General features: G+C 43.7%; 1 protein-coding gene across 5 annotated transcripts in view; it reads left to right on the forward strand.

Annotated features, from left to right (window-relative positions):
* The window catches only part of ZNF592 (zinc finger protein 592), a 54,826-nt gene that overhangs the window by 1,590 nt on the left and 30,172 nt on the right, over window positions 1-23,064 (forward strand). For 3 of the 5 annotated variants that reach the window (XM_021677492.2, XM_021677491.2, XM_012448993.3), the window contains exon 2: window positions 14,083-14,191. The gene's annotated coding sequence lies outside the window, so the exon portion shown is untranslated. Of the gene's footprint in view, window positions 1-5,538; window positions 5,766-12,144; window positions 12,801-14,082; window positions 14,192-23,064 lie in introns of those variants that run through there. The other 2 variants (XM_012449001.3, XM_012449009.2) reach the window with 2 other exon arrangements.

Here is a 23,064-nt window from a genome sequence, read left to right on the forward strand (position 1 = left end):
GGCGGAGGTTGCAGTGACCTGAGATCGCACCACCGCACTCTAGCTTGGACTACAGAGTGAGACTGCAAATAAACACATAAATAAATAGTCGTGAAAATTTATTCAACGACAAATATTTGTCAACAAATATGTGTTAGGCATTGTTCTAGACGAGTGAACAAAGAAAGCAAAAATGACTGCCCTTGTGGTGCTTTCATGGGAGTGGGGAAGACAGTAAATAAAATATATAACAAAAATACTGTGTATTAAAAAGTGTGAAATACTAAGCGGAAAAAGGAAGCAGGGAGGGAGAATCTGAGGTATCGGGTGGTAGTTGAATTTATTTTATTAGGGTGGCCTGGGAAGGCTTCCTAAGAAGTTGTCTTTTGAGTAAAACTTTGAAGGAAGCGGTAAACTAGTAATTCAAACTATAGTGAGTATAATGAAAGAAAGATGAAGAGAGGGGTAAGAAAATTTGAGTTGGGGGCTCAGGGAAGGCTTCCCTGAGAAAGTGACGTTTAGGCTAAGGACTGAAGGAGGGTTAAGAGTTAACCATGTGTGGAGCAGACTGTAGCAAGGAGGAAGTGAAAGAGGCCTCTGGGGCAGGAGGGGGAAAGGGAGAGGGGAGATTAGTTTGGAGACTAGGGCCAAGTTAGAGCAATGGGGCCTTGGGGGCAGAATGCCTGATTCCTTAGTTTGGTTTGTATCTCCAGTGTAATTAGGAACCTTTGAAGGGTTTAAGCGAATGAACATGACATTTACATTTTAAAAGGTCTCTAGCCCCTGCCCAGGGAATGGACTTTTGAGATAAGCAGGTTAGGCTAGGCTTTCTGGGTTGAGTGGCTTAACTACCTGATCTGTTTGGAAAAGCCTCAAGCAGTCTGAGGGAGATCCTTTGCCTCTGTGTGTCTGCTTCATCCAGCTTTTAGGAAGGGAAGGGAAAAATGACTTAGCATTTATGGAGTACCTGCCAGGTGGGAGAACCAATTTTAAAGACTTCTGCATACATTCTTATATTTAACTTAGTCCTCTCTACACCCTAAGAGAGAGAGGTTATCATAACAATTTTATAAAGAAATAAACACAGAGCAGGTAGATGTCTTATTCAAAGCCACATTTGTAACATAGCCTGGATTTAAAGCACACCTGCCTGAACTCAGAGCCCACTGGCTCTGGAGCCAGACCACTGAAGTTTGCATTTTGCTTCTGTCACTTGCTAACCAAATGATCTTGAGTTATTTAGCCTCTCTTGTGCCACAGTTTCCTCATCTTAAATGCAGATAAAAGTCCCTACCTGATACAGTTGTTGTACAGATTAAGTCATGTAAACAGTTTAGCACTGGGTTCAAATGTTAGTTGCTTTCATTATTATTATTGTTTTAAAATTTTTTATTGCATTTTTTTTTAAACTAGAGACAAGCTGGGTGTGGTGGCTCACAATCCCAGCACTTTGGGAGGCTAAGGCAGGTGGATCACCAGAGGTCAGGGGTTCGAGACCAGCCTGGCCAACATGGTGAAACCTCATCTCTGCTAAAAATACAAAAATTAACTGGGCGTGGTGGTGTGCGCTTGTAGTCCCAGCAACTCAGGAGGCTGAGGCAGGAGAATTGCTTGAACCTGCAAGGCGAAGTTTGCAGTGAGCCAAGATTGAGCCACTGCACTCCAGCCTGGGTGGCAGAGCGAGACTTTATTTCAAACACACACACACACACACACACACACACACACACACACACACACCAAGAGACAGTGCCTTACTATGCTGCCCAGGCTGGCCTTGAACTCCTGGCCTCAAGTGATCTTCCCGCCTCCATCTCCCAAAGTGCTGGGATTGCAGGTGTGAGCCACCAGACAGGCTATTGGTTTTATTATTTAAATGGTTGAAATATCCACGTTGTGTCTCAGTCATATTGTGTTTTATTTTGAATGAGATTAAATATATAGATAATTTATTTCTTGAATTTTGTGTGATTTTTTTTCTCTCATCTTCTGTTAATAACTTACTGCTGTGTTCCATGTGATCAATCATTCAACATCAAGCTCCCATTTCATGCTTGACACTGTATAAGGACTTGTGGGTTACATAGTGAGTTTCTTCTAGGAGCTCCAAGTATCCAGTGGAGCTCAGATATTTTAAAGGATAAGTTACAGTGTACTTAGTTCTCTGGCACAGTTGTGGTTAAAGAGCTGTTTGAAACAATGTGAATGAAATGCCTGGGTAAATAGGAAAGGCTTCAGGGAGCAGGTGACTTTTGAACTGGACTTTGGAGGAAGAATAGAAGTTTTACAGGCAAATAAGATTGAGCAAAGAACATTCTAGATAGAGAGAGTTATAGATATGAAAGCACGGAGCCATGGTATCGCCCATTGTTTGGGGATGAGGCTGGAAAGCTAAGTTGGGGCAGTGAAAGGCAGGTGGAGGAGTTTGGATTTTATTCCGTAAGCCATGGGGAGCCACCAGAGAGTGTTAGATACATCAGACACATCCCATGATAGGTGTTGCAGTTAGAGAGTGGAGATAGATGTTATCGTGAGGCAGCTTTATTTGGGGGGCAGCATTGCTTCAGGATCTGGTTCTCTGCTTCATAGACCAGAAATTTAGTTTTGTAGGATACTCAGAGCTGATTGGGTCCAGGGAGACTGACTCACTAACCAAACTTGGAAGAGACTCATGAATAAACTTAGGATATTAACTGACCATGAGAAATGAAACTGCAGAGTGACAGATGTTTCTGTCCTCTGGCCAATGCTCCCCGCTTTCTGGCCAGGGCTGGGACATACTAGCGAACACTTACTCCTCAATTCCTGTTTGTTTTTCTCAGGCTCCATGAAAATGAACCCTTTCTGTTAACATAATCTTTCCTCAAGCACTATTCAGTGTAGTCAACAATGATTATTAATTGATAGAATGAATGATTCTGTATTGTTTATGTGGGATCCTGTATTTGTGAAACTAAAGGAAGGGGAGGAATACAGAAATAACATATCAGAAAATAACGTTCCATAGAATTAGGTTAATGGAGAAGGTATGCAGATGCTAAGCAGTGTGGGTAAATTTGTGGCTAGCAGTGGTTGTGGGCAGATACATTGGAAGTTGTTCTGGGAACAGAGGTCTGTGAACTCTTGGAGGAGTAGGGGGCTTTTGGCTGCATGTGAAGGAGACACTGGTTTAGGATCTTTATTTTCCCTACATGTTGGAAACAGAAAAGAAAATAATTCCCACTCTCAACTCAGCCAGATCATGGTGAGCTTTCATTTTTATTTTGTTTATTTTATTTTATTATTTTATTTTTGAGATGGAGTCTCCCTCTGTCACCCAGGCTGGAGTGCAGTGGTGCCATCTTGGCTCACTGCAGTCTCTGCCTCCTGGGTTCAAGCGGTTCTCCTGCCTCAGCCTCCCGAGTAGCTGGCACAACAGGCGTGCGCCACCACACCCAGCTAATTTTTGTATTTTTAGTCTGGTCTTGAATTCCTAACCTCAAGTGAGCTGCCCACCTTGGCCTCCTAAAGTGCTGGGATTACAGGTGTGAACCACCATGCCTGGCCTTATCCCTATCTTTATATATAAGTTTGTTTAAACTTAACTTTTCTTACAAAAATAGGAACATCCTGAATAGGAGAGAGTTCTGAATGTTGATGTCCCTGAGGTAGAGCAATTGCATGTACCCAAAATCTGTTTTCATTTGTGTCCATCTGGTCCAGTGTCCTCCCTTTGCTTGCTCCAAGGGTGTAGGATATGATATCCATTAGCTAATTACTTTTGGGAAATGTTTTCAGAGGATCAGAGTGCTACTTCAGCCAACCATTTGCTTTTGTTTTGTAGCAGGGGAGTGTGTGTGTGTTGAAATGATACATTTGATCCTTTTTATGGCTCAAAGAAAAGTTAATGAATACCTTTTGAGTTTGGTGCCATGACAGTCATTTCTCAAAGCTGTCAGCACTTATGGGCTGTCCTCTGGTCACTGCGTTAAGTTCTTTACCTTTTTTTATTTCAGATTCTGAAAGTGTTGTATCAATAGGTAATAATGGGCTGGGCATGGTGGCTCAGGCTTGTAATCTCAGCAGCACTTTGGGAGGCTGAGGTGGGCAGATCACTTGAGGTCAGGTGTTCGAGACCAACCCGGCCAATATGGTGAAATCCTATCTCTGCTAAAAATACAAAAATTAGCCAGGTGTGGTGATGCATGCCTGTAGTCCCTGCTACTCAGGAGGCTGAGGCAGGAGAATCACTTGAGCCCGGGAGGCTGAGGTTGTAGTGAGCCAAGATTGTAGATTGTGCCACTGCACTCTAAACTGGGTGACAGAGCTAGATTCCGTTTCAAAAAAAAAAAAAAAGGTGATGATGGTGGGGCCTGGCATGATGGTTTACACTTGTAATCCCAGCACTTTAGGAGGCTAAAGTAGGAGAATTACTTGAGCCCAGGAGTTTGAGACCAGCCTGGGCAACATTGAAAGACCCCATCTCTTAAGAAAAAAATAAAAAAAAGAGTTAATGATGGCTCCCTTTCTCATTAACACACTCCAGGGGATGAAAAGGATGGTAATGTGTATGTGTGTGATAGATTATAGAATGACTGCCACCATGTTGAGTGAAGAAGAGGAGTATGTCTGCTGATCAGATTAACTTTTGGTCTCCAATCAGTATGTGTGGTGGGGTAGGGGGGCTACAAGACTAACTTTTTATTTTTGAGAGGTCTAGTATTATTGCAATCCCCTGGGAGTGGTTTTTTTTTTTTTTGAGATTGAGTCTCCCTCTGCCACCCAGGTTGGAATGCAGTGGCACGATCTCAGCTCACTGCAACCTCCGCCTTCCAAGTTCAAGTGATCTCAGCCTCCCGAGTAGCTGGGACTACAGGCACCTATCACCATGCCTGGCTAATTTTTTTTTTTTTTTTTTTTTTTTTTTGGTATTTTGGTATTTGAGTTGGCCAGGCTGGTCTCGAACTCCTAACCTCAAGTGATCCTCCTGCCTTGGCCTCCCAAAGTGCTGGGATTACAGGCATGAACCACTGCAGTCCTCCTGCCTTACCCTCTTGAGTAGCTGGGACTGTAGATATGCACCTCTGTGCACAGCCTGAAACTTTTTTGAGTAGTCCAGAGGTGGTGTTAAGGGTCCTCCACAAAAATAAATTCACCGGCTCATCCAGAGGGCACAAGACCTATATCCCATGTCTAACTCCGAATAGACTTGCTTCTCAGTAAGGACGGAGTTTCCGGTAAGATCTTACCTCTGAGTGGAGGGATTGGGGTGGTTTTTACTTTATATTTTCTTCCTATCATTTGAATTTTATACAGACATATATATCATCTTTACAAAAACAAACAAGCATCCTATAAGCTTAATTTCATTTTGGAGACAAACATTGAATGTCCTAAAGCAAAAACTTAAAAACTGCCTAGAACTATGTCCCTAGAGAGATGTACGATGTTGGAGTTGGCCTGCTCTGTCACTCCCAGGGTAAGATGCTTTTGTTAGATATGCATTCAAACAGGTGGATTAGGCTAGCACCTCTGATTGGGATAGTCCCTGAATTCAGAGAGGCAGGGCCGTACCCACCTGGGAGGAGCTGATGAGTAGAGTGTGACTTGGCTTCTAGCTTCATTCGTTGGTTGCTTTCTTTACAGGTGTTTCTAAAGAAATCACTCCTTTTCTGGTGTGGGTCTGGGCTGCCTCCTATGGACCACTGGGCTCAGTCTCTCAAACATCAGCATGGGGGATACTAGAGGCCTTGCTTGATATTACAACCTGGGGATCAAAGGACTGTGAAGAGCGAGAGTTCTCATGTGTAAGCCTCCCATGCATTCCTGGGATTTCCCCGCTTTAGGGGTTTAGCTCTTATTAGGGGCAAGGTGGAGGGCTGCTCCTTCCTCATAACCAGTCTTCGGATGTGGTAACATTTTACCCACATTGCCCTTGGCAAGCTAGAGCCAACATAAGCCAGCAGAGTGGACTCTGGCTCCGCTTTTGTTCTCCTGGCTTGCTGTAGTTTACAGCATTCTACTCTTTTCTGTCAGTTTAGTTCTTGGTATTCCTTTACAAGCCAAAAGGCAGAGTGAGACCACACAGAGAGGTTTTGAAGATAGGTGTCCATTGTAACTGCAAACCATCTCAGGGACATTGTAGGGCTTGAAGACGCATTTGAGGCAGAGCTTTGGCATTTTCAGAAAAGGGGTTGGGGTGAGCATTGAGCAGTTCAGATTTTTCTGGGCATGACCCAGCCAAAGCTCTGGTCTGTGTGGCTGGGCTGCTGTCTGCCTTTGCATTGTAGACTCCCCAGTCTTGAACTTAACTGGCTGAGGTTATAAAAACTACTTCACCATCTAATACTCTATTAAGGCTATAAATCTTTAGACTCTTAAAAATATTAGATTTTTTTTTTTTTTTTTTTTTTGTGATGGGAGTCTTGCTAGGTTGTCCTAACTGGATTCGAAATCCTAGGCTCAAACGATCCTCCCTTAATTTTTTTTTTTTTTTTTTTACCGGGCACAGTGACTCACTTCTGTAATCTCAGCACTTTGGGAGACCAAGGCAGGTGGATCACTTGAGGTCAGGAGTTCAAGACCAGCCTGGCCAACGTGGTAAAACCCCGTCTCTACTAAAAATACAAAAAAGTAGCTGGGCATGGTGGTGTGAGTCTGTAGTCCCAGCTACTGGGGAGGCTGAAGTGGGAGAATCACTTGAACTTGGGAGGTGGAGGTTGCAGTGAGCCAAGGTTGCACTAGTGCACTTTGGCGTGGGTGACAGAGTGAGACTCTGTCTCAATTAAAACAATTTTTTTTTAATTTTTTATTTTTGTAGAGATAATGGGGTCTTGCTATATTGACTAAGCTGGTCTCAAACTCCTTGCTTCAAATAATCCTTTCACCTTAGCTTCCGAAAGTGCTGGGATTACAGGCATGAGCCACAGCACCTGGCCCTTACCCTCCTGAGTAGCTGGGACTACAGGTGTGCCACTGTCTCTGGCCATTATTCTTTTTTCTTAAGAGATTGGGTCTGGCACCGTCACCCAGGCTGGAGTTGGAATGCAGTGGTGTAATCATAGCTCACTGCAGTCTTGACCTCCTGGGCTCAAACAATCCTTTCACCTCAGCCTCCAGAGTAGGAATTACAGGCATGGGCCACAATGCCTGGCTAATTAGTTTTATTTATTTCTTTCTTTTGTAGAGACAGGGTCTCACTGTGTTGACCAGTCTGGTCTCAAACTTTTGGCTTGAAGCTATCCTTCCACCTTGGCCTCGCAAAGTGTGGGATTACAGGTGTGAACCACTGCGGCGAGCTGCCATTTATCCTTTGTTAAAAACAATTTTTTTGAGACAGTCTCACTCTGTTGTGTAGACTGTAGTGCAGTGGCGTGATCACGACTCACTGCAGCTTCGACCAACCAGGCTTAGGTGATCCTCCCACCTCAGCCACCCGAATAGTTGGAACTACAGGCGTGCACCACCATACCAGCTAATATTTTGTATTTTTTTGTAGAGATGGGGTTTTGCCATGTTACCCCAGCTGGTGTTGAATTCCTGAGCTAAGTGATCTGCCCCCCTTGGTATCCAAAATGCTGGGCTTACAAGTGAGAGCCATGGCGCCTGGCTTATCGTATTCTTAATTAGCATGTTTACTTGTATTTAAAGTCTTGTGGAGGCCAGGTTAGGTGGCTCACACCTGTAATCCCTGCACTTTGTGGGGCTGAGGCAGGTGGATTGCTTGACCTCAAGAGTTTGAGACCAGCCTAGGTAACATAGCAAAACCCCAGTCTCTACTGAAAATACAAAAAAATAGCTGGGCATGGTGGCGCAGACCTGTATTCAATTCCAGCTACTTGGAAGGCTGAGGTGGGAGAATCACCCAAGGCTGGGAAGTCTAGGCTGCAGTGAGCTGTGATTGTGCCCCTGCACTCCAGTCTAGGTGACAGAGCGAGACTTTGTCTCTAACTAAATAAGTAAAATTTTGTGGGGCCTTTTTGCAACAGCATTCTACTCTTTTTTGCCAATTCAGTTACAGTGGACACCTACCTTAAGGCCTCTCCCTACGGTCTCCCTGTGCCCTTTGCCTTGCTAAGGAAACACCCTCAAGATTTTAAATATAAGTAAACATTCTAATTAAGATCAGTATTCCACAGTTGCTTATAAAAGGTCTACCCTGGACCCAGTCCAGATCTGGGTAGAGCATAAAAGAATCATGTGAAATGAACTTTGCCCTCCAGGATTTTCCCCACTGAAAGCAATTAGAGAACGATTTGCTTTCAGACCAGAAGTGTCTTAAGGGGGCTTTTCTTTCTGAGGGTGGTGGTTACTGGCACACAGGTCACCCCCTGAGATGGCTGGGATTACCTCTAGGGAACATTCTTTAATACCCAAAATGGATTGAAGGGCCATTTGGGAGGAGAGAGGTGGTGACAATGATGTATTCTCATCTTTCATTACTTGTCTCCCCTCGACGCTGCTTCCTAAGTGCCATACCTTATAGGAGAAGCTGGCCTCCTGTCCCCAAAATATGAACCCCAGTGCCTGTCATTCCAGCTCCATTCCTCTGAGTCTAAGGATTTTGCATTGCCATCTTTTACATTATTTACATTCCTTGGGAGAGGTCATACTCTCCGTACATCATCACCAAACAGCAGCTTTATTTACCAGGAATTAATTAAGTCAACTGAGAGAAAGACTGGGACCCAGGCAGGCACTTGGGGGCAAGTGTCTGTAGAGACACACGCCTGCATGGGAGAAGTGAGGGCAGCAAAAGAAACATTCATGTGTATCAGTTCCTGCAGTGAGTATTGTTGTACCACCTCATTGCTGACACTGGGCCCGCCTTGGTGGTCCTGCTGGCTGGGGCATAGGGTACAGTGTGGGCTAGCCCTGCCTTGTACAGGGGTTTTGAGGCAGAGTTGGAATTTGAGCCAAGTCTTTAAGGATTGGAGAGATTTTTTACCCCTCATTTGAAAAATAATATGTGCTCAGTTTAGAACATTTGGGAACATTCAAAAAGAAATTCTTGTAATTCTCCCTAATGATGGACAGCTGAGATGGATAGGCATAGGGAAGTGATCCTTTTAAAATGTCAATCTGTTAGAATTTGAGGATAAGTGGTAAGAAAAGAACCATCAGCAACAAATAAAATGTTGATCTGAGCACATCATTCTTCTCCAAATCCTCCTGTAGTCTTTTATCGTAGAGTCAAGGTCAGAGACCTAGCAATGGCCTGCCATCATCTGCCTCTCAGCCCCATCTCCTACTCCTGCTTCAGGGCCTTTGTCTACCTCCTTGCTCTTCCCTCTGCGTAAAACCTTTTCTCCTCCATATTCTCATGGCTTGCCCTCTCACTTAACTTCGTAACTGAGAATATATTCACTCTTCTGATTTCATATGACAAGCCCTGGTTGAGAAAGATAGTAAGTATGACTTTTATGAATCTGTGTCTGTATGTCTGTCTCCTTCCAGTAGATTATCAGCTCTGCATGGGCAGGAATTTAATCTGTTCTGTTCACTGTGGTATCCATAGTGACTAGGGCAAGGTCTGGCCCATAGTAATGGTGCTCAATATTATTGAATGAATGAAAGTGCATGCTTGCATATCTATGGTGTGTGTGTGGTGTGGAGATGGGGTAGCAAAGGGCAGTGTAGCTAGCAGCTGGAGTGGGAGAGAAGGAGTGTGGTTGGGTGGAGGAGAGGAGGATGAATAGGATGTTTTCAGCAGGAATGGAGGTTGGAGACATGGTCCAGTCTATTCCAGTCTCTATAGCCCCATCTCTTACTAGTGCTGTTCAGCAGGGAGGCAGTGAGTTGGTGCTGCAAGACAAGTGAGGGGCAGCTGCTGAAATATGAAAACAGTAGCCCTAGTCTTAGGCATACGTTATGAAGGTTTTTGAAAGCCTGGCCCGAGGGTTGGACCAATGTAGTAGGCTGCAGGAAGAGTGCTTTTTTTTTTTTTGAGATGGAGTTTCCCTCTTGTTGCCCAAGCTGGAGTGCAATGGTGTGATCTTGGCTCACTCCAACCTCTGCCTCCCAGGTTCAAGCAATTCTGTTGCCCCAGCCTCCTCAGTAGCTGGGATTACAGGCATGCGCCACCACGCCCGGCTAATTTTTTGTATTTTTAGTAGAGATGGGGTTTTGCCATGTCAGCCAGGCTGGTCTCAAACTCCTGAACTCAGGTGATCTACCCACCTCGGCCTCCCAAAGTGCTGGAATTACAGGCATGAGCCACCATGCCTGGCCCAGAAAGAGTTTTTGAGCAGAGTAAGTGACCTGATAAAAATGGTGTTTGGGCTGGGCGTGGTTGCTCACACTTGTAATCCCAGCATTTGGGAGGCCAAGACAGGTGGATCACCTGGGGCCAGTAGTTTGAGACCAGCCTGTCCAACATGGTGATACCCCGTCTCTACTGAAAATACAAAAATTAGCTGAGCATGGTGGTGGGTGCCTGTAATCCCAGCTACTTGGGAGGCTGAGGCAAAAGAATTGCTTCAACCTGGGAGTCAGAGGTTGCAATGAGACAGGATCGTGCCACTGCACTCCAGCCTAGGCGACAGAATGAGACTCCATCTCAAAAAAAAAAAAAAAAAGATGTTTGGGAAGGATTAGTCTTAGAGAAACATGCAGGATGACCAAGTAGAGAGAGACCAGAGGGGGCAAGGAAAGAGCAAGGATGGTGTTGGCAGACACGGAACGGAATAGGTGACATCAGTGAGACTTGGTAATGGCGGAATGCTCCCCAACTGCTGTGTGGTTGCCTTGACAGGGGCTTCCAGTGCTCCCAGTGTGGTAGAGTTTAAAGTGCTGTCCGTGGTTTCCAATGAGTTTAGGAAGCAGTTGGGGTATGAGCAGGAGAAAGGAAAAGGAAAGCTCCTCCTCAGGTCGCTGAAGGTGTTCATCAGGTTGAGGGATCTGGGGGCAAGCAGGCGTTAATATCCCAGACTGCCCCTTCACCTCTCGAAGTGTAATCCCAGGAGAGGAGGCTGTTTTTTCTGGTCTGCTGAAAACTCTTCCTGAGTGTAGCTGTCAGTGCACGCAGGCTTTCTTCCGAATCTGCACATAGGCTAAGATGGTATCTGAAAGCCATTTGTTCCATCACCTTTCAACTTCATTTTCTATTTCCGTATGTTTATTTCTCAGAACGAATTGTCTTTGATGAACAAACCCATTGGAATGGATTGTCTAGAAATACTTATTTCTGGATGGTTTCTGTTTTATTAGGCTTCTATCCTGTTTTTAATAACGGTTTTGCCAAGATGAGCTCAGTAGAGAAGTGTGTTTTCTATAATCAACCAAATGGCTGCTGCTTTATGATCTTTTGGTATGTGTCATATTTTGAGATTTATGTTCCTGATGTGTTCATTTAGCATATACATCTGATGGTCTGCTATGTGCCAGGCACTATTCTAGGCACTGGGAATATAGCGAGGAAGAAAATAAACACAAATCTTACTCTTTTGGAGCTCATATTCTGGTATGTATGCATTTATAGATAACAAGTAAGATATAACTGATAATGAAAAGTATTACAGAAAAAAATAAAGCAGGGATGTTGGATGGGGGCGTTGGTGGGAGGCAGATTTTCTGTTTTCAATTGAGAAGTCAGAGAAAATCTCATTGATTAAATGGCCTTTGAGCAGAGGTCTGAAGGAAGTGAGAGAGTGAGTCACGCAGATATCGGAGGGAAGAGCAATCAGACTGGAGAGAAGGACAAGTGCAGAAGCCCTTCGGGCTGGAGAGGGTTTAAGGAATCCGTGGGGGAAGCTATGGGTTTTGGGGATCCTATGGTGGCTTCATTTCTAGAATTTCTGGTTTAATTGGTCTGAGCTGGGGTCAGGCATTAGGATTGCTCCAGGGCTAAGAAGCACTGGTCTGAGGGTTAAATAAGCCTTATCACCTGTATTAGGTGGAGAGATTTGAATGGGTAACTGTGAGTAGGAGACTTCAACTACTCTGATGGGAAGAGCAACCAAGGGCCCTCGGATCTTTCCAGGAATAATAGGAATCTTCCACAGTAATAAAAACTCTTCAGTTTATGTGCCTTTTCTCATTTGATTACCTTACCTCTCTGGGCCTCAGTTTACTTGCTTGTAGAGTAAGTGGTTTAAATTTAATCGTTTCCCGAATCTCTTTGGCTCTCATAGCCCTGAATCTTTCTAGTGTTGGAAGAAGCTCTAATCTAGAACAATGTTTTAGAACAATATTGTCTAATCTTGGTCTTACAACACTCTAAGGTGTGTCATCATTATGGCAAGGGCTATAGTGAATGTCTCAGTACCAAATTGGAGGAAAATTTGTGCTCTATCCAGTAGGACCTTGGGAAGATGCGTGTGTTGGGAAATTTGAAATGTGAAAGCTGACCTGCTGGTTCAGAGTTCAAAGTACAAGGGCAGCTTGGTTCTTGGAGGCGGGCAGGAGCCTGAGTGCCATTATTTATTTATTTATTTTTATTGTATTTTAGGTTTTGGGGTACATGTGCAGATCATGCAGGATTGTTGCATAGGTACACACATGGCAATGTGGTTTGCTGCCTCCATCCCCCCGTCACCTATATCTGGCATTTCTCCCCATGTTATCCCTCCCCGAGTGCCATTCTTAGTTCACTCACTGGTGAGTTCCTTGTGAAGTAGGAAGAATGTGTTATACATTGTAAAATTCCTGTACATCCAAGCATGAGTGTGTGATTAGGGTGACCTCGGAGAAGCAGCCAGCCTGGAAGTGAAGCCCGAAGCTCAGGTTTGTTAGCCCCTCTCTTCAGCCAAACTGCATGATTGCGCATATGAGAGAGACTGTCTGGATAACCCACAGAAGCTGGTGGCCAGAGGAACCAAGGTTAATCTGAAGTAAATAACCAGGTACACTCATTGGAGCACCTCCCAATTTATTTACTGTTGGATGGCAGACCTAAGACACCCCTTTGTCCCTGATCTCTAACTTTTGTCCTCATTTGGATAGCACAGTGTCTGCTTGTTCGTTTATGTTTTGAAATGTGAAAGTCCAAATAAGAAAAGGGAAAACTTCAGAAAAGTTTTCTCTAGTTTCTTTCCGTAGAATTGGGATAATTGGTTTCTTTCCCTTCTCTTCTACATTTTTACATTAATATTGTCTATATTACTCTTTAGAATCCAAACTAAACGTTGGTCTGTCAAAATTGGACAAAAATGAAGTCAAGTGAGGGAGTGTAGGATTAGAGTGACAATGGGCAGAACGAGAAATTCAGGAGATGAGTCCTTTTATTAGGTCATTTGTGGGTAGATGTAGTTGATGGGCTGTTAACTGGTGTTTCTCAACACTAGTCAATGAAATCTGAATTTTAGGGGTGTAGTGACCAAGTATTAGTAGCTTCCAACGTTCCCAAGGTGATTCTCATGTTCGGCTACAGTTAAGGACCACCTAGTTTTTTTTTTTTTTTTAAAAAGGGTTATGTCGGCTTTCCCCATTTTGTAGCTCATTCTCATCACCTGCTTGGTGCTGACCTCTTCCTACACTGCCATCTGCTCCTGCCATGATTTCTGCAGCTCACCTGCCCCACTGGCCCCTGCTTGGCCCTTTGCTTCTTCAGCTTCAGCAGGCACTGGAGGAGGAGTTGTGTGGAGGGGTAAACTAAGGCTGGCTTTACTTGCCTTGTTTTTCCGGCCTCTCTCCATGCTTCTGGCCAGCAATCTCTGGGGCGCTCTGAAAACTTAGGAGGGAAAGCTTGCTGGCCACTGAGGTTGGTGGCATAATACTCAGCAAACATGTATTTGCTATGTGAAAGGCAGTGTTGTAAGAGCTTTATAAATATTAACTCATTTGATCCCTGTAATAGCCCATTTTACATGTGGAAAAACAGACAGAGGTGAAGAATGTTGCCCTAGGTCAAACAGCTAGTAAGTAGTAGAACTAGGATTTGAACCCAATAGAGTCTGTGCTCTGAACCACCAGCCTATAATAGAGGGAGGGCAGCAGACGTGGAGCTGGGAAAAGTTTTGTCTCTGACTGCATTTGTGGCCTGCTTGAATTTATGTTTGGGAATTTTTCTCAGGGTCTTACTTACACTTGGATTATTATTATTAGTTTTTTAAACTATCTTTCCTTACTCTAACATTTACCTTCAGACCCACTTAAAAAAACATTTTGTTTTTCTTCTTTCCTTAGGTGGTGTTTGGACTCTAGACCATGTGCCTAGGTAGAAGTTTTTCCTTTCTCCGCAGCTCTGCTCCCCTAGCAACGCTCGCCACACCCTTGTTTTGAGATCCTCTCTAAGGTATGATGTCTAGGTTGACCTGAGCTGGCCTTGAAAAGCCAAGAATTTGGACATGAGATTTTTTCGTTCCCTGGATTTTGTTTTTTTTTGATGATAAAATACATATAACAGGAGTTACCATTTTTAAGTGTAGCTCAGTGGTATTAAATACATTTACAATTGTGCAAGCATCACCACTGTCCATCTCCAGAATCTGACATCTCATACTGAAACTTTGACCTATTGAACAGTAATGCCGTCTCTTGCTCCTGCTAACCCCTGGCAACTACACTTCTACTTCTTGTCTCTATGAATTTGCCTCCTCTAGGGACCTCATATAAGTGGAATCATTCGATATTTGTCCTTTATATCTGGCTTATTTCACTTAGGATAATGTCACAAGGTTCCTTCGTGCACATGTTGTAGCATGTGTCAGAATTACCTTCCTTTTTAAAGTGGAGTGATACTCCATCGTATATATATACCACATTTTGTTTATCCTTTCATCTGTTGATAGATACTTGGGTTGCTTCCACCTTTGGGCGTTATGAATAATGCTGCCATGAACATGGGTGTGCAAGTATCTTGTGTCCCCCTGCTTTTAATTCTTTTGAGTAAATACCCGGAAGTGGAATTGCTGGATCATATGGTAATTTTGTTTAATTTTTTAAGGAACTGCCAGCTGCTTTCTGTAGCAGCTTCACCATTTTACATTCCCACCAGTGATACACAAGGAATCTGATTTCTCCACATCCTCACTGGCACTTATTATTATTATTTTATTTTATTTTTGAGACAGAGTCTTGCTCTGTTGCCAGGCTGGAGTGCAGTGGTGCGATCTTGGTTCACTGCAACTTCTGCCTCCCAGGTTCAAGTGATTCTCCTGCCTCAGCCTCCTGAGTAGCTGGGACTACAGGCATGCACCACATGCTCAGCTAATTTTTGTATTTTTAGTGGAGACAGGGCTTCACCATGTTGGCCGGGATAGTCTCCATCTCTTGACCTGTGATCTGCCTGCCTCAGCCTCCCAAAATGCTGGGCTTTACAAATGTGAGCCACTGCGCTCGGCCTTGTTTTGTTTTTAAATACTAGCCATTCTGATGAGTGTGTGATCTTGGTGTATCTTAGTTGGACCCATAGAATCTACCACGCAAAGCGTGGGTCTCTATTGTGCTGAAATGTACAAATATAGAAAAAAATAATATGATAAACCTCTGTATTCACTCAGATTCAATAATTATCAAGTTATCAATTCACGGTCAACCTTTTTTTTTTGTTTTTTTTTTATTTTATTTTATTTCTTTTTTTGAGACAGGGTCTCACTCTGTCACCCAATCTGGAGTGCAGTGGCGTGATCAAGCTCACTGCAGCCTTTACCTCCTGGGCCCAAGCAATCCTCCCACATCAGCCTCCCAAGTAGCTGGAACTACAGGCACATACCACCATGCCTGGCTATGTGGTCCAGCTTGTTTCATTTATATATTTCCTCCTTGCTCTCTTTTTCTTGCCCTGTGTTATTTTGAGGCCAATTCCAAATGTCACATTATTTTATCTGTAAACATTTCACTATGTGGAGGCTCTTAATAGTTAATAGTCCATTTGTCTGATCGTCAAAAGGTACCTAGGGACATGTTATTCCCTATCATTCCCTTGGATCACCAGGGACGTACAGTAGGCACATACAGAACACCTGGATATTGGATCTGTTGCTGTGCTGGGTTGTTGGTGAAAGGCTGCTTTGACTGGGGCCCTGCTTTCCTGCTGAAAGCTGGCTTCCTTCATGTCTGAACAGTCATGGTGAAAGAGCACCCCCAGATCTGTGTTGAGAGGGAAAGGAGAGAAGAGGGAGGAAGAGAGGCATGAGGGAGAGAGCAGGAGCTGGGGAGGAAGAGAGATATGAGAGAGAATGGGAGCTGGAGAGGCAGTGGTAGCGGGGTGGAGGGGAGAAAGAGAGAAGGGATGGGGGAGTAGAATATAGGGAGAGAAAGTGTAGTCTACCATGGAAGAAGGAGTAGGGAGAGAGAGGATGAGAAAGAGAAGGGGGTATCGGGGTGTGTGTGTGTGCATATAAGAAAAGGGGACTAAGAACAGAGCACCTGGGAGGGAAACTTTACCATCCCTTTAACTTACCAGCTCCTAAACTCAGGCAACCATAGAGATGCCTCTCAGAGTAATAGCATGCTCCTTGTGCCCCTCCAGACTGTCAGTTTAGGAAGCTTTGGAACTGTAGGTTGTCTGTGGTGGATGAGACTGGTGGCACCCTCAAAGCCATCAAACACAGAGGTACCAGAAGTGGAGAAAGAATGATCTTGTGGAATGGCCACTTTCTGTTTTCTAGGGTCCTTTGCCTCGGGAGTCGAGGCTTGGTTTGCAGCAGGTCTGAGGTTGCTGGCTTCTTGCTTAAATTTCGGGGTCCCCACTACGAAGAGATGATGCATTTGCAAAGTTCACTGGGAGGAACACACCAGTATGGTGTGTGAACAAGAGGAGTCCTGTCCCCCTTTTTATCATATCTCTAGGTCCTGTTTTCTTCTACCAAAGTATGGTGCCGGGTTATTGCTGAGATCTGTTTGCAAATAAGGAAAGGTAAAAGGGGTACAGTTTACAAAATATCAGTTTTTGTCGAAATCCTCAGCTCTGTGTAAACTGTGTTTGCTGTCTATGCCTGGTTTCTTCTTGTCCCAGTCAGTTTTATAGTCTTGTATAATCCCAGCTACCTCCAGTTCTTTTTCTACCTTTTAAAAAATATAGCAGCTTTATTGAGATGTAAGTCACGTGCCATACAATTTACCCATTTAAAGTGTACAGTACATTGGTATTTCAGTTTGTTCACAGAGTTGTATTTTCTTTTTATATGTTTTTTTTTTCTTTTCTTTTCTTTTTGAAGACAGGGTTTTGCTGCGTCACCCATCCTGGAGTGCAGTGGTGCAATCATAGCTGACTGCAGCCTCAACCTCCCAGGCTCAAGCAATCCTCCCACCTCAGCCTCTTGAGTAGCTGGGACTACAGGCATGTGCCACCATGCCCAGCTAATTTTAATTTTAATTTAATTTTATTTTTTGTAGTGATGTGGGGTGTGGCCATGTTGCCCAGCTGGTATTGAACTCCTAGTCTCAAATGATCTACTTGCCTTGGCCTCACACCTGGGATTATAGGTGCGAGCCACAGTGCCTGGCCAGTATCATTTCGTTTTTTCTCTCTCTTTTTTTTTTTTTTGGAGACAGAGTTGCTCTGTCGCTCAGGCTGGAGGCTGGAGTGCAGTGGTGTGATCCCAGCTCACTACAACCTCTGCCTCCTGGGTTCAAGCAATTCTCCTACCTTAGCCTCCTGAGTAGCTGGGATTACAGGCATGTACCACCACACCTGGCTGATTTTTGTATTTTTAGTAGAGACAGGGTTTCATATTGAGCAGGCTGGTCTCGAACTCCTGACCTTAAGTGATCCACCTGCCTTAGCCTCCCAAAGTGCTGGGATTACAGGCGTGAGCCACCCTGCCCAATCTTTTATGTTTTCTTTTCTTAAGACTCAGGCCCTTCCTGCGCCTACCTCTTCCTTATGGTTATCAGAGCTAGCCTTTTCTTTCCTCTGGTGTCACACTGATCCCATCCTCAAAACAAATGACCTTATCATGGGACGTAGGGCAGTAGGCACTCCCCACTGATAAAATATTTAATTTAATCAGCCATTACAGGGACCCAGGATTTATAGACAGGGTACTTCAGGTAGATCCCTTCCCGCTGATGAGGTCCCATCACCACTGAAGGTCTAAAATTTTAAAGAGTGAAACAAAAAGTTGCATATTTGCAAAATGTTTGATTCATAATAAACCAACTTGGGAATCTGTGACTATCTTGAATAATCTTAATTCTGGACAAATGAGCTTGTCAAGTTGTTCCTCCTTTGTGTTTTTTTGTTTTTTTTTTGTTTTTTTTGAGACGAAGTCTCGATCTGTCGCCAGGCTGGAATGCAGTGGTGTGATCTCGGCTCACTGCAACCTCTGCCTCCCAGGATCAAGCAATTCTCCTGCCTCAGCCTCCACATAGCTGGGATTACAGGCATGCACCACCATGCCCAGCTAATTTTTGTATTTTTAGTAGAGGTAAGGTTTCACCATGTTGGCCAGGATGGTGTTGATCTCCTGACCTCGTGATCTGCCTGCCTTGGCCTCCCAAAGTGCTGGGATTACAGGCGTGAGCCACTGCGCCCAGCCCTAATTTTAACATTTTCAGTCGAGACAGGGTTTCACCATGTTGGTCAGGCTGACCTCGAACTCCTGACCTCAGGTGATCAGCCCGTTCTGGCCTCCCAAAGTGCTGGGATTATAGGCATGAGCCACTGTGCCTGGCCTGTTACTCCTTTCTAATGGTGGATTACCTTCCTGTAAACACACTGGAATTTACAAAAAGACAATAAGGTGATGAACAATTATATAATATATACTGGGTGGTGATAAGTGCTGGGAAGAAAATAAAGCAGTGTAAAGGGATAAAGATTGATGGTGGAAGCAAGGAGATCAGTTAGCAGGCTTTTGTGGGAATACAGGAGAGAGATGATGGTAGAGGTGATGAGAAATGACTGGACTTGAATATATTTTGAAGGTTGAGTTGACAGGATTTGCTTGTGGATTGGATGAAGAGTGTGAAAGAAAGAGAGGTTTAGACCTAAGCGGGTGGAAGAATGGCGTTGCCATTTACTGAAATGGGGAAGGCTATAGGAGGAAATCGAGCTAGATTTCAGACATAGTACATCTTAGGTGCCTGTTAGATAGCCAAGTAGAGATCCAAATCTAGAAATAACAAAAAATTTAGTGAGTGCCTATTGAGGGGCTTATAAAATTGCGAGAAAGAGAACATTTTACTGAAATGTTCAGTAAACTACAGTAAAGGTAGAAAATTTTGATGTGAGGAAGAATAAATAAAGCAAAAGGGAGCACAAGGGAGGGTGAGGTGACTTCTGTAGGAATTCTGTGCCTTTGATGAGCCTCAGTGGTGCTCACAGATGTTTCCAGTGGATTATGTGTGTGTAGGTGCTCAAGGGTAGGATCTGGGCCTTCAGCTTTGTGCCCTCAGTGCCAGTCATAAGTCTTAGCATTTGGTGACTCTTTCCCTCTCTGAACCTCCGTTCTCCATGTATAAAAAATTAAGAGTTTGGACTAGACTGGTGCACTAGAATCAACAGGAAGCTTTAAAAAAAAAAAAACCCCAAAAGCAGGGATCCATCCCAGACCTATTGAATCAGCATTTTCATGGTGGAGCCTGGGTATCTGTGTTTTTTTAAAAATATATATTTTCTCTCTTTTTTTTTTTTTCCTGCCCTTACAAATGCATTAATGCCATTAGGGTATCTGTATTTTTAAGTCTTTCTCCATGTTACTCTTTTGCAGTCTATCTAGCAGCAGCCTGCGGAAAGGCATTTGGAAGCCCCTGGACCAGATAATTTCTAAGGGCCCCTTCAGCTTTAACGTCTTATGAATCTTGTTAGAATGCTTGGAATATAATTCTGTCCTTGGAATCTTAGGTTGTAGAGGAAAAGGCATGGCAGGGGGAGAGGAAAAGCTGCCTCTGAGTGAAGGGCACCTTGCACAGGGCAAGCAGGGGCAGGTACATCAGCCAGGGGGTTGGAGAGTCATCCAGGAATGGTTTTGGGAGCAGTGGGAGCAGTGATAACTCACCTGCCATGGGGAGCCAGGTGTGTTAGGTCATGGAAATAGAGGGGAAAGACATGACCTCAACTCAGGAGAGGCTCACGTACTGATGGGAAGGACTGATGAGAAAACGCATGATTCCAGCCCCTGTGAGAAGTGTTGCCATAGAAGAAGAGAGGCCCAGGTGTCAGGAGCAAAGTGGAGCAGGAGGAGGGCAGACGACTGGAGTTGCAGCGCTTAGAGAAGGTATCAGAAGAAGGGGCCTGGAGCAGAAGCTCAGGGATAAGGAGCTCTCAGACGGGTTCGTGTTTGGGGCCAGAGTGGGTTGGGGCCTCAGGTATTCTTCTTGCACAGAGGCCTGAGAAAGTGTGAGAGAACCACCACTGGGGTCAGAATGAAAGGTACCCTGGGAAGTGGCTGGAGGTGGACAGAGACCACGTTGGAATGCATCCTCCATGTGAGGCTGAAGGGTTTGAGCTCCAAACAACGTGGAGATTTTGAACAAGGACATCTTGGTGATCAGATGTATGTTTCACAGCAGATTTTATGACAACATGTGCATTAGCAGGGCTACACTAAGTGGAGGAAAGACAAGTAAAAAACTTAGTTTTTTATTTTTGGCCTGAGTCCACTGGGGCAGCTGTTTCTTATGTACTGCTGAGAATCTCTTTGGGCCATTTTTTGCTATCGACTTAAATAGCAGGTACCTCATGAAATGAAACATTGCTCATTGACTCAGAACATCTGAGACTTGGAGTCACATAGACCTATAAGCAGGCCTCAGATGTGTATTCAAGAGGCCAGTGATATGTATATGCTTGAGAGTCTGCTTGTCCACCTTAGCAGTTAATTTTTATTTAGAAATCCATAAGTTCTAGATTAATTTGCCTAGCCATTGCAACCTGACCTGTTCAAGGACTCAAGAGATCCTTAAAGTTAGTTTAATTTTACATACTAAACCAATGCCTACCTAAAGTCTTCACACAAGTAATTATTGATAGCATAGGAGTGAAAGCCAATTGTTTGTGGTCATAATTCTTTATTCTTTTAGCTCTACCATTCCCAATCTGGGGCTTTATTCTGGGTCCAGGAACATGAAGCTCTTTTTTCTGTTTCCTCTGATCTACTGAAGTTTTACTGAGTTCCATTCTCTAGCCGAGTGTCTCTCTGATTCCTGTTCCTGCCCAAGTTCAGGCAGGAGCTCCTCACCTCTTGGGAGCAGCAGCTTACTCTTGAGCTTGTTTGCTCATTCTGACTTTCCCCTTGTCTGCTTCCATTCCTGGTACAACATAGGGAGACCCTGTCTCTATAAAAATAAAAAAAACTGGCTGGGCATGGTGGTGCATGCCTGCAGTCCCAACTACTCAGGAGCTTGGGGTGAGAGGATCGCTTGAGCCCAGGAGGTGGAGGCCGAAGTGAGCTATGATCACACCGTTGCACTCCAGCCTGGGCGACAGAGTGAGACTCTGTCTCAGAGCAAACAAACAAATAAATTAAAACTCTTAACAATTATAAGCAATAATGCAACACAGATAACATCAGTGCTTAAGCCATAGTCAGTAATGTGGGAGAGCAGGGTTGAGAGTTCACCCACAGATTGTAAAACATCCATCCATCCCTCCTTCCAGTCCTAATACAAAGAACAATGGCAAATTCAAGAAAACTTTGTTGTTTTGTCTCACAGTTCAATGTTCTTTGAATCATGTTGCCTTTCACTCTCATTTTATAAATCTGTAACATTTTATTTGCTTCCTTGTCTTGTTAAACAGAATATATTGACTACAGATCAGATTTTCCTTAATGCTTTTAGGAGTGCCTCTGCCACCTCAATGTCCTCTTACTGAATTTTTGTTAATCACTGTTTCTGAACTTAGCGTTGCTGAGGTAACAGATGACAAAGTTTAATGTTATTTGAAATTTGAAGGCTTTGATACAGAGGGGGAAAAAAGCTTATGGGTTCAGTGTTAAGTCCTTGTTCTTAGTTCCTTAGAGCCTTTTTTAGTTTTAGATTGGAATATGTGAATGTTACTACATTTATATATATGTTTTACTGGTGATGATTCAGGATATTTTCTGACTACAGATAAAATCATCTTTTGTCTACATCTTTTATTTCTTTTTTTAACAAGTCACCACCCACCAGGGGTTTAATTCTCCTAATCAGAAGGTCAGTTCAGAGAGGGGCCCTGCCTTGTCCCCATCCAGGGGTGAAGATCTACAGAGCACCCTGGGAATGTCCAAGCCTAATACATCTTTTATTTCAAACTTCAAAATACTGCCCTCAAGCACTACACACTGGGGTCTGTTGGGGGGAAATAGGGGAGGGACAGCGGTGGGTGGGGAGTTGGGGAGGGATAGCACAGGGAGAAATGCCAAATATAGGTGAAGGGGAGGAAGGCAGCAAATCACACGGCCATGTGTGTACCTATGCAACAATCTTGCATGTTCTTCACATGTACCCCAAAACCTAAAATGCAATTTAAAAAGAACAAAAAAACGAAAATACTGCCCTCTTTAGTATTATGAGGTTTGATGAACAAATCGATAATATAGTTATACTTTCCCCTTCCCCCTAAATTTTCATCTTACCAGAAAAAAAATAGAGCTGTAGTTTTTAGGCTCTCATTAGAAAGCCCTTTCATTTACTTTATAACTTTAATCTCATTTCTCAGGACCTCTTCCAACTCTGGTATGTTTGTCTTGGGGTATAGGAAACCAAAACTGCACAGCATATGTAGCTGTGGACGCAGAGTGGTTTTGAGTAAGGGCAGGATCACAAGTTCTAATTTGCTTGGAGTGTTCTTTCTGATAATGCCCAGCATTTTCTGGGCCTTTTGTGATGAAACATGAGATGTGGTATCTTAGGGCAGCAGTCTAAGCTGATTGAACAGTGTAGCTTAGAATCCATTATTCTAAAAGTATAATTGGTATTGCTTTTCCCTAAATGTTCCTTCACATTTGCCTTCACCGATGGTCACTTGCTGTAATTTTGCCTAGTTATACAGCCTCATGAGAACTTGTCTTTTAATTTTACATTTTGATTAGGAACAGCTTTATGACCATTTGCAAACTTGAAGGCTTTACTTTATTGGTTCTACAAATATTTATTGAATACCTAATGGAGAATGCAGTGACAAATGAGATAGATAAGCCTCTTCCTTCATGAAGCTTACAGCCTAACATTCTTCTTCTAGATTATTGGGTCCCAAAGCATTTATGAGTTATATATAATTATGAAGACTTCTGTTTT

The sequence above is a fragment of the Aotus nancymaae genome, unplaced genomic scaffold, assembly GCF_030222135.1.
Source record: "Aotus nancymaae isolate 86718 unplaced genomic scaffold, 86718_ANA_hifiasm-v0.15.2.pri h1tg000064l_0, whole genome shotgun sequence".
NCBI classification, from domain to species: domain Eukaryota; kingdom Metazoa; phylum Chordata; class Mammalia; order Primates; family Aotidae; genus Aotus; species Aotus nancymaae.